An 8609-nucleotide genomic window follows, 5' to 3' on the forward strand; every position below is an offset into this window, starting at 1 on the left:
AGGAAAGTAGGGCAAAATTACAATCAATTACCCTAATACGGTGCATGCATGCACTATATATAGTCTAACCCTAAAATCATTAATAACTGGGTGGACAGGCCCAACCCATGACAAAAACGGACTATACTAGTACAAAACATAATTAACACAACACAAAATATCCCAACAATCTCCCCTTTGTGTCAAATAAGGAAGACAGATTCTTAGTTTTGTTGGCATTTTTGAACAATGAAAAGTTTCGGCATTATACCCAGCAGAGTTTTACAAACCAAGATGAACCAGTTAATCATATTTGAGAAACATTTCTTTTCACCAGCACTGTTCACTTTACACGGATTCGTAAACTCCAAAATGTATTCCACGCATGAGGTGGAATATAGATGCTTGTCAGCCAGAAAGAAGCAAAACTCTATGAAAGTTAGCATCAGCTCTTTCTAGTATTTGAAATGCCAAACTCCAATCATCCTTTCATATTCTCCCCAGTTTTCATCTTGTCAAGATCTTTCAGAGTTTCTTTTGGCTACATTGTGGGTTTCTTCCTGACAATAGCCGCAATCTCTACATCCATCTTACGAATTTCTTGGATGTACGAGACTAACATCCTTTTTAGATGCGCGACAATTGGTTCAGATTTCTTTTCATCCTTAGGAAGAGATACAACAGAGAAAACTAATCAAAAGGGTTCAGGCACGACAAATCAGTGAGTGTAAATTCGAACACCGAATTCGCAGCTCCTCGTGCAACCTTGAAACGAGCGTTCAGGAAGCTTTCGGTTTCAATTGGGCCAAAAACCTTCACAACAGTTATTTTCTTTGAACTCCGTGTTTCGTACTGTGGCTTCATGTGCTTAAGATAAAACGAGAAAAGCATCTGATCAACACCATGGTCTGGAAGAGGAGCGTTTGCAATCTTGTCAAAGCTACGAGACTGAAAGGCGTTCGGAGTAACAGGAAGGTCAAGCTGTGAATCCGGAGATTTCTCCAAATCAAACGATAGAACAGGCTCAAGCCAGTAAATATTTGGATTATCAATGGCTTCGTTCAAAATACGTTCCATAGAACAGGTCGGAAAAAGAAGCTTTTGAGTTTCCGGGGTGACTTGGGCTTCACGAGCTTCCCTTTCTTTAGCTTCAGCTTCCTTGGATATTCGCAAATTTTCATCAATCTCTGCATCACGAGTCTTTCGTTTAATCTTAGCTCCTTCATCCTCTTCTTCCTCGTCATCATCATCACCAAGCTTCCCTTTTCCTTTAGATTCCGAAGCTTCATTACCCTTCGGATCGTTGAGAGTTGGTTTTAGTACATGTTCGCCTGAACTACCAACTGCTTTCTTAATATCTTCACCAGAAATGTTCTTTGCTTCTCCCCGGTGTTTCGGAAGAGACCCTGATTCTGAAACAACTTTTATCCGATCAAGCATCGAGTATACTAGACGAAGTTTTTCAGTTAGATGGTGTCGAATAGAGACTGTGATCATAGAGTCACGTGTCTCGATAAGAGATTGCAAAAATTGATTAACATCGTCGACAAAACTTTTGATTACAACTCTTTCAGACTTCAGGGCTTCAATCTCCTTGTTGGCATGAGAGAGATGGGCAAAAACAACTTTCGTTTTTTCTATTTTGATGGCGAGGTTACCCATGAGATCGTTCTGAATAGAAAGATCTTGTTGAAGCTTTTCAATCTTGGAAGTGATGGATATTTGAAGCTCTGCATTATCAGTCTGGATGCCAGAGTGAACCTTTGAAATATCTTATTTCTCGATGGAGAATGTTGCGCCAAGGTTCGTAATTACCTTGTTCGCGGAGGTTGTGTTTCGTTTCGAAGAAGTTCGGAAGTCCTCATGGAATAGCTTAACATCAGAAAGTAGTTTATCGATTTTTTCGGTCATCTCACAAACAATCTTCTCGGAATTTCCCACGGCTTGTGTAGAGGCATCAAGACGTGTAACATGCTCCTTTGTGAAATTTTCAATTAGAGCCTTGACAAATTCGTAGGAGTATTCAGTATTGGAAAAAGGTTTGGAAGATTCAAAGAGAGTATCCAGCTTATCATTTAGAGCTTCAAATTGCCCCTTCGTCATTGGTGCATCTTCGTCATCACTAGCATGTTGGATGTTGAAAGGGTTGTAGTGGAAGTCTTCAAAAGCATCCCGATCATCACCAAACATGGTATCCGGATCATCATGATGAAGAGGTGAGATGGAGTGAAGCCAACACGAAAATAGAAACCAGAAGCCCATGCCCCCGTATCAGATACGTTGACAGTGACTGGTGGTGTACCAGTGGTTGTTGTTGTGGAGTCTGTGAAGAAAGGACTTGATTGTGCAATAGACACATGTGGTTGCGAAACTCCCACAAAAACATTCGGACATGGAGAAATTGTGATAGGTGTAGGAGTAGCAGTAGGAGAAGGTGGAGAAAAATCTTGGAAAACTTCATCTATTATAGGAACAGAAGTTGGGACAGAAAAAGTTACCTCAGGATTGGTTGTGGATGGCTCCGAAACAATAGGTTGCGAAGTCGCAGCTATGTCTTCAGTCGCATGTTGGACTTGCCCTGGTATACAAACGTCGGAGATGGTGTGTGACTCCGAACCCTCCTAATTATCTGGTGTTGGAGACTTAGGCTTGTGAGCGATTCACTTGACTTTCTTCGTTGGAGTGTGAGCATGCTCGGAAGGTCCAGCCTTCGCTTTTCATTTTCCTCCTTTCTTTGGCTTGTCAGCCTCTTGTAAAGCCTTTTGCATCTCATCCGTTAATGGACGAGGACCGGATGCTGGGTGTTTGCGATATTCGGTGATAACTTCACTGTCTGTTGGAACATAGCGAAGCATGGTGTCTAGAATAGATCCAATAGATGCGAACCTTGAACTGTCAAACACAATGACATTGGAAGTATGGAAAATTGGAATTGTTGCAATCACCGAACCCTCTATCACCGAAATGTTGTGACGATTAGTTGCTCTCTGAACAATGATAGCCGAAAAACGAGCAAAAGATATCCCCGAGTGCCTTGTTACAGAAACAATACTCTAAACGAGTTGAGCCCAAAGAATTGAACCGTAATCTAGATTGATCCCAGAATAAACACCATAAAGAATAGTAAGAAAAATCTTTCTTGCGCTATCGGAACCCGTTACCCTCTCTGAGAAGCTTTTGAAAATTAGGGTAAACAGCCCATTCCACATGGGAGGAAGGTTAGGCTTCTTGAACTTGGATAGAACCGCAAGATAGTTGTTGTAACCCATCTGGTAGAACATTTCCAGAATTACAGAAGAGGAGATTGATTCAGGATCGACCAAATCCCTAGCAGAGGGAAACCCCATTAAGCGACTGAATCTGGACTTGGTGATGGAAGTTTGTTGATTACCAAGCTCGAAAGTGATAACAGAGCCACTCTCTTCATATCGAGCAGTAGAGTAAGCTTTGGATAGAAGAGCCAAAGGAACATTCTTTGTCTTTGATTGTGCAGTAGCCAAAGGAGAGTATCTGAGGCATTTGATCAATGGTTGGAGAAAGGCGTCATACTTGGATGGATCAAGGTCAAAAGATGAGATTCTGGTTAGTCTGGATGCCCAGTAGCCCTGATGAAGTAGTTTGATCAATGGAAGATGGAGTTTCTGATGAACCAGCCATGGAAGTCGATGGAGAAGATGATGAATAGTAGAGAGAGAAATCTTTTCTTGCGCCGGAAGTAGGAATTCTTTGAAAGTGGTGATTGATAATGACACTTTGAATTGCCTTATATACGTAATTAGTGGTGAGAGAAAATCGGCGGTTGGCGCTCCATTATCCCTGAAAAAGCGCGACAGGTTGGCGTATGTCAGACTGCATGTCAGGCGGCGTGATGTCAGCTAAGTTTGAAATCTTCACGCGCCAAAATCGTAATCTTATCCCTTAAGTTTCGCCGATTTAGATATGCCTATTCGTAATTGTTCGCCATTTCCTATTCTCCAAATCTGAAAGTAATCATTAGAACCACGAACCAGACATTTTGAAAATCACATGGATCTTCGTGCAAGAGTGTGCCAAAGACAAAGAAATAAAGCAAGTTATCTAAGGGATTCTAGTGATGCCATTAAAGACATGAAAAAGTAGGATCCCAGGCAACGATATCTTCCTTCAAAGTCAAGAGAGACTCGGAAGTGTCTGTGTGGTATCCCGTTAAATTACGATGATCTGTTTGTCAAGAAACAGTGAAAGGCTTCTTCTCATGTAGGCTTAAGGGAGGCTTCATCTTCAACCAAAATACGAAACTCAACATAAGTTCGAACGTTCGGAGGAAGTACTTGTTTGACCATTGTAGCCATAAGAACAAGTATGCTTTGGAAATATTTGAGTGACTGGATATCAAGAAAAATAAAAATATGGATCTTATGGGAAGAAATGTCTTAGGTCTAGAATATTTCATTAAGATATCGCAAAAATAAAATAATGAGATTTCAAGGTACAAACCACGAAGGTGGATTCACATCAATTATATGGTGAAAAGCTAGAACATATCAATTGTTCACCGTCAATTCAAAACATGGTTTTGGATATTGGGTTTCACTCAATTCGTGGTGAGAACGAATTGAGGGTCATTAACACAGAAGTTGTGTAACCATAAACCTCAATGGTAATTTCTGAGAGTCTCAAGGGTTACGAGTGTGAAAACGAATGTGCTGGTGAAGTATAGGAGGCGGTTCCGAAGAGAAATGGACCTCTACTACGAAAGAATGACCAAGCAGTTAACTCTTAACTCAATATGAGAAGAGTAAGGTAGCTCAATGACTTATGTGAATTTATAGCTTGATTGGGAAGAAACGATTGGTATTATCGATTCAATAAGGCTTCAAACATAGAGTCTCAGAGGCTTCGGACAACATGCAACATCATGCTTCTAGGAACACTTGACTAGTGCAAGGATTAGGAATTAAATACCTGCCCCATCATTCGTAATTGAGAGTATCATGATATGTTCCTTCAATCCTGCCCAATTATCTATTATTTTTGGTATTTTAATATTTTGCTGAAAAAGAAATAAAAATAGAAAATGTTTTTATATTTTTGATTTTTCTGAAAAATAACAGAATTTAAGAAAAATATTTTTGTAATTTTAAGATTTTCTGAAAAGCATTAAAAACATAAAATAAAGAAAATAATTTTTGAGTTTTTGATTTTCTGAAAAAGAAATAAAAACATAAAATAATTAAAAACGAAAATACAAATGTACAAAGACCTAAGAAGACATAATATACAAAGGATACATGAAGTTTCGAACCTCTAAATGAACAGTGGACTGTGAGTCGCTCCGAGCGTTCAGACCCATTCGCAGTATGAATATTGGACTACGAGCCACTGCGATCGTCCGCACCAATTCGTAGTATGAACAACAGGCTATGAACTACTACGAGCGTTCGGACCAATTCGTAGTATGAACAGCAGGCTCCGAATCACTACGAGCGTTCGGACCAATTCGTAGCGAATTCTTACCAGCTACAAAGGTAGTTTCGGAACAGATTCGGCTTCAATCATTACTAAACCTTGAAGTATTCTATTAAAGGTTTTTTCAGGTAAAACCTTCGTAAAGATATATGCCATTTGATCAGCAGATCTCACAAAGTGAATTTTAACATTGCCATCTTCTACATGATCCTTAATGAAGTGATACCTCATTGCAATATGTTTAGTCTTGGAGTGCTACACTGGGTTGCTGCAAATGCGAATTGCACTTGCAGAATCACAATATAAGGGGATTCGCTTCATATTTATCCCATAGTCCCTTAGCTGACTTTGGATCCAAATGATTTGTAAGGTGCATGAGACGGCTTCATATACTTAGCTTCAGCGTTAGATAGGGAGACGCATGTTTGTTTTTCAATTCCAGCTTACGAGTTTGCCATCAAGAAATTGACATCCCCCAGTTGTACTTTTCCGATCCAGACCGCATCCGCCAAGATTAGCGTCATAGAATGCTTCCATAAAGAACCCTGAGCTAGAAGGGTACCAAATTCCAAGCGAGGAGGTTCGTTGAAGATATCTGACGATATTCTTCACAACAGTCATGTAAGGTTCGCGAGAATTTGCTTGAAACCTGGCACAATAGCAAACAAAAAACATAATGTCAGGATGACTAGCACTTAGATACATCAATGAACCTATCATTTGTCAATAGAGAGTCATGTCAGCAGCTGGTTTGTCCAAAGATGGTGTTAGCTTCGTTCCGAATGCCATTGGAACCTTCACCTTCGAATCTCCCACCATTCTGAACTTCGCAATTAAGGTCTTTGTATAAGCCTCCTGGTTGATAAATATCCCCTCTTGACTCTGTCTTATATTCAAACCAATGATAAAGTTAGTCGGACCCATGGAGCTCATCTCAAACTTAGTCTCCATCAACTTTCGGAACTCAACAATTAATCTAGGATTAGTAGATCCGAAAATGATATCATCAACATAAATCTAGACGATCATCAGATGGTCACCATCTTTCTTAGGAAAGAAGGTTGGGTCGATCGATCCTTGTTTAAATTTAGATTGTTTTAAGAATCTAGTGAGAGTTTCATACCATGCTCGTGGAGCTTGCTTCAGACCATATACACGCCTTTATCCAGAATATAACAGTGGTTTGGATATTTCTCGTTTATGAACCCAGGTGGTTGTTCCACATAGACTGTTTCTTCTAGTTCTCCATTCAGAAAGGCACACTTGACGTCCATTTGATAGACTTCAAAGTTCTTGTGGGCTGCATATGCCAGAAAGATGCGAACAGACTCCATTCTTGCAACTAGTGTGAAAGTTTTCTCGTAGTCTATGCCTTCCTATTGACAATACCCTTTTACGACTAATCGATCCTTGTTTCGTATCACATTCCCCTCTTTGTCAAGCTTGTTACGGAACACCCATTTGAGACCAACAACAGATGCATCCTTCGAAGTTGGAATCAGTCTCCAAAACTTGTTACGTTCAAACTCATTGAGCTCCTCCTGCATTGCTTGCACCAAATCAGAATGATCAAGAGCAATCTTAACATTTTTGGGCTTAATTTTGGAGATAAACGAATTGAACATGCAAAATTCCATTTTTGAGAATAATGCAGTCTGGTTCACCTTTTGTTGTGCTCTCGTAAGAACTCCTGAAGATGCTTCTCCGATTACTTGTGTTTTAGGATGATATGTGGTCCATTTGGTCAGTGGAGGGAAGTTTGGATCATACGATGGATCCATTACAACATTCACGTCTTCAAATTCAGACTGAGCATCTGAATCATCATTTTCATTTGCATTCTCTCCCTCGAATGATGGATTTGGCTCTTCGTTTGGAACGGGAATCTCCCCCTGGATTGGACTTTCGTGGTTTACTGGAGGAGTTGAATGCTCCCCCCTGAACAGGTATGCTTGAGGAGGATGTAGAAGCGAAACCCTTCCCCCTGAAGTGGAGCATTTGTAGCTTGTGGTTGAGATGGAATATCAGAGTCTTTCTTACTTGGGGGCTTGTTTTCAAGATCCTTAGCAGCATCATCAATGATCTTCTTGAGCTCGTCTTCCTTGTTATCTGCTGCTTTGGATAAAGAAGAAATCGCCTTTTCTGGCTCGTCAAAGAGGTTCATGAACTCCTCGTAGAGATTTGAGAGAGGAATGGTCATTGGATTTGTTACTGGAAAGATCTCCTCAGATTGACGATCTGATGTCTGATTCTTCTTTAGATATGAATCGTCGAACGTGACATAGTACGTTTCTTCAATCCTCTTGGATTTCTTGTTGAGAACCCTATATGCTTTTGAAGTTAGAGAGTACCCTATGAAGATTGCTTTCATCTCCTTTCACATGAAACTTGTTCCTTTGCTCCTTTGAATTGAAAATAAAACACTTGGAACCAACGACATGAAAGAACTTAACATTAGGTTTTTGTTTATTAAGAACTTCATAAGGGGTGATGGAGAACCTTTTATTAAGGAGAGATCGATTCTGAGTAAAACAAGTTGTGCCAATAGCTTCTGCCCAAAGGTAAATCGGTAAGTTCGCAAACGATAACATGGTCCTCGCAGCTTCGCATAGAGAATGGTTTTGTCTTTCAACAACTCCATTCTATTGGGGAGTGTAAGGAGCCAAGAAGTTGTGAAAAACTCCCTTTTCAGTCAGGAATTCTTCAAACTCATGGTTTTTAAACTCCGAACCATTATCGCTACGAACATTCCGAACTAGCATTCGCAGTTGAAGCTCGATCTGTTGGATAAAGTCCTTAAGCTTGGAAGTGGCTTCTGATTTCTGTTTAAGAAAATAAACCCACGTAAATCTAGAAAAATCATCAACAATAACTAAAATATACTTGTTACCACCAATGCTCTCGATGGCAGATGGACCACAGAGATCTATATGTAAAAGCTCAAGTCGCTCAATCACTTTGGTGTTTATTATTTTTGAATGACTCTTCCTGCTCCGTTTCCCAAGTTTGCAGGTTGCACATATATGTTCTTTCTCAAACTTTAGAAGTGGCAACCCTCGCACGTGATCACCAAGCACGAGTTTGTTGATATAATTGAAGTTTAGGTGTGAGAGCGTTCGGTGCTAGAGCCAACTCTCATCTGAAGGTGCTTTCATAAGAAGGCATATGGCCAGCTTTCCTTT

The sequence above is a fragment of the Lactuca virosa genome, chromosome 6, assembly GCF_052849685.1.
Source record: "Lactuca virosa cultivar CGN04683 chromosome 6, Lactuca_virosa_CGN04683_v6, whole genome shotgun sequence".
NCBI classification, from domain to species: domain Eukaryota; kingdom Viridiplantae; phylum Streptophyta; class Magnoliopsida; order Asterales; family Asteraceae; genus Lactuca; species Lactuca virosa.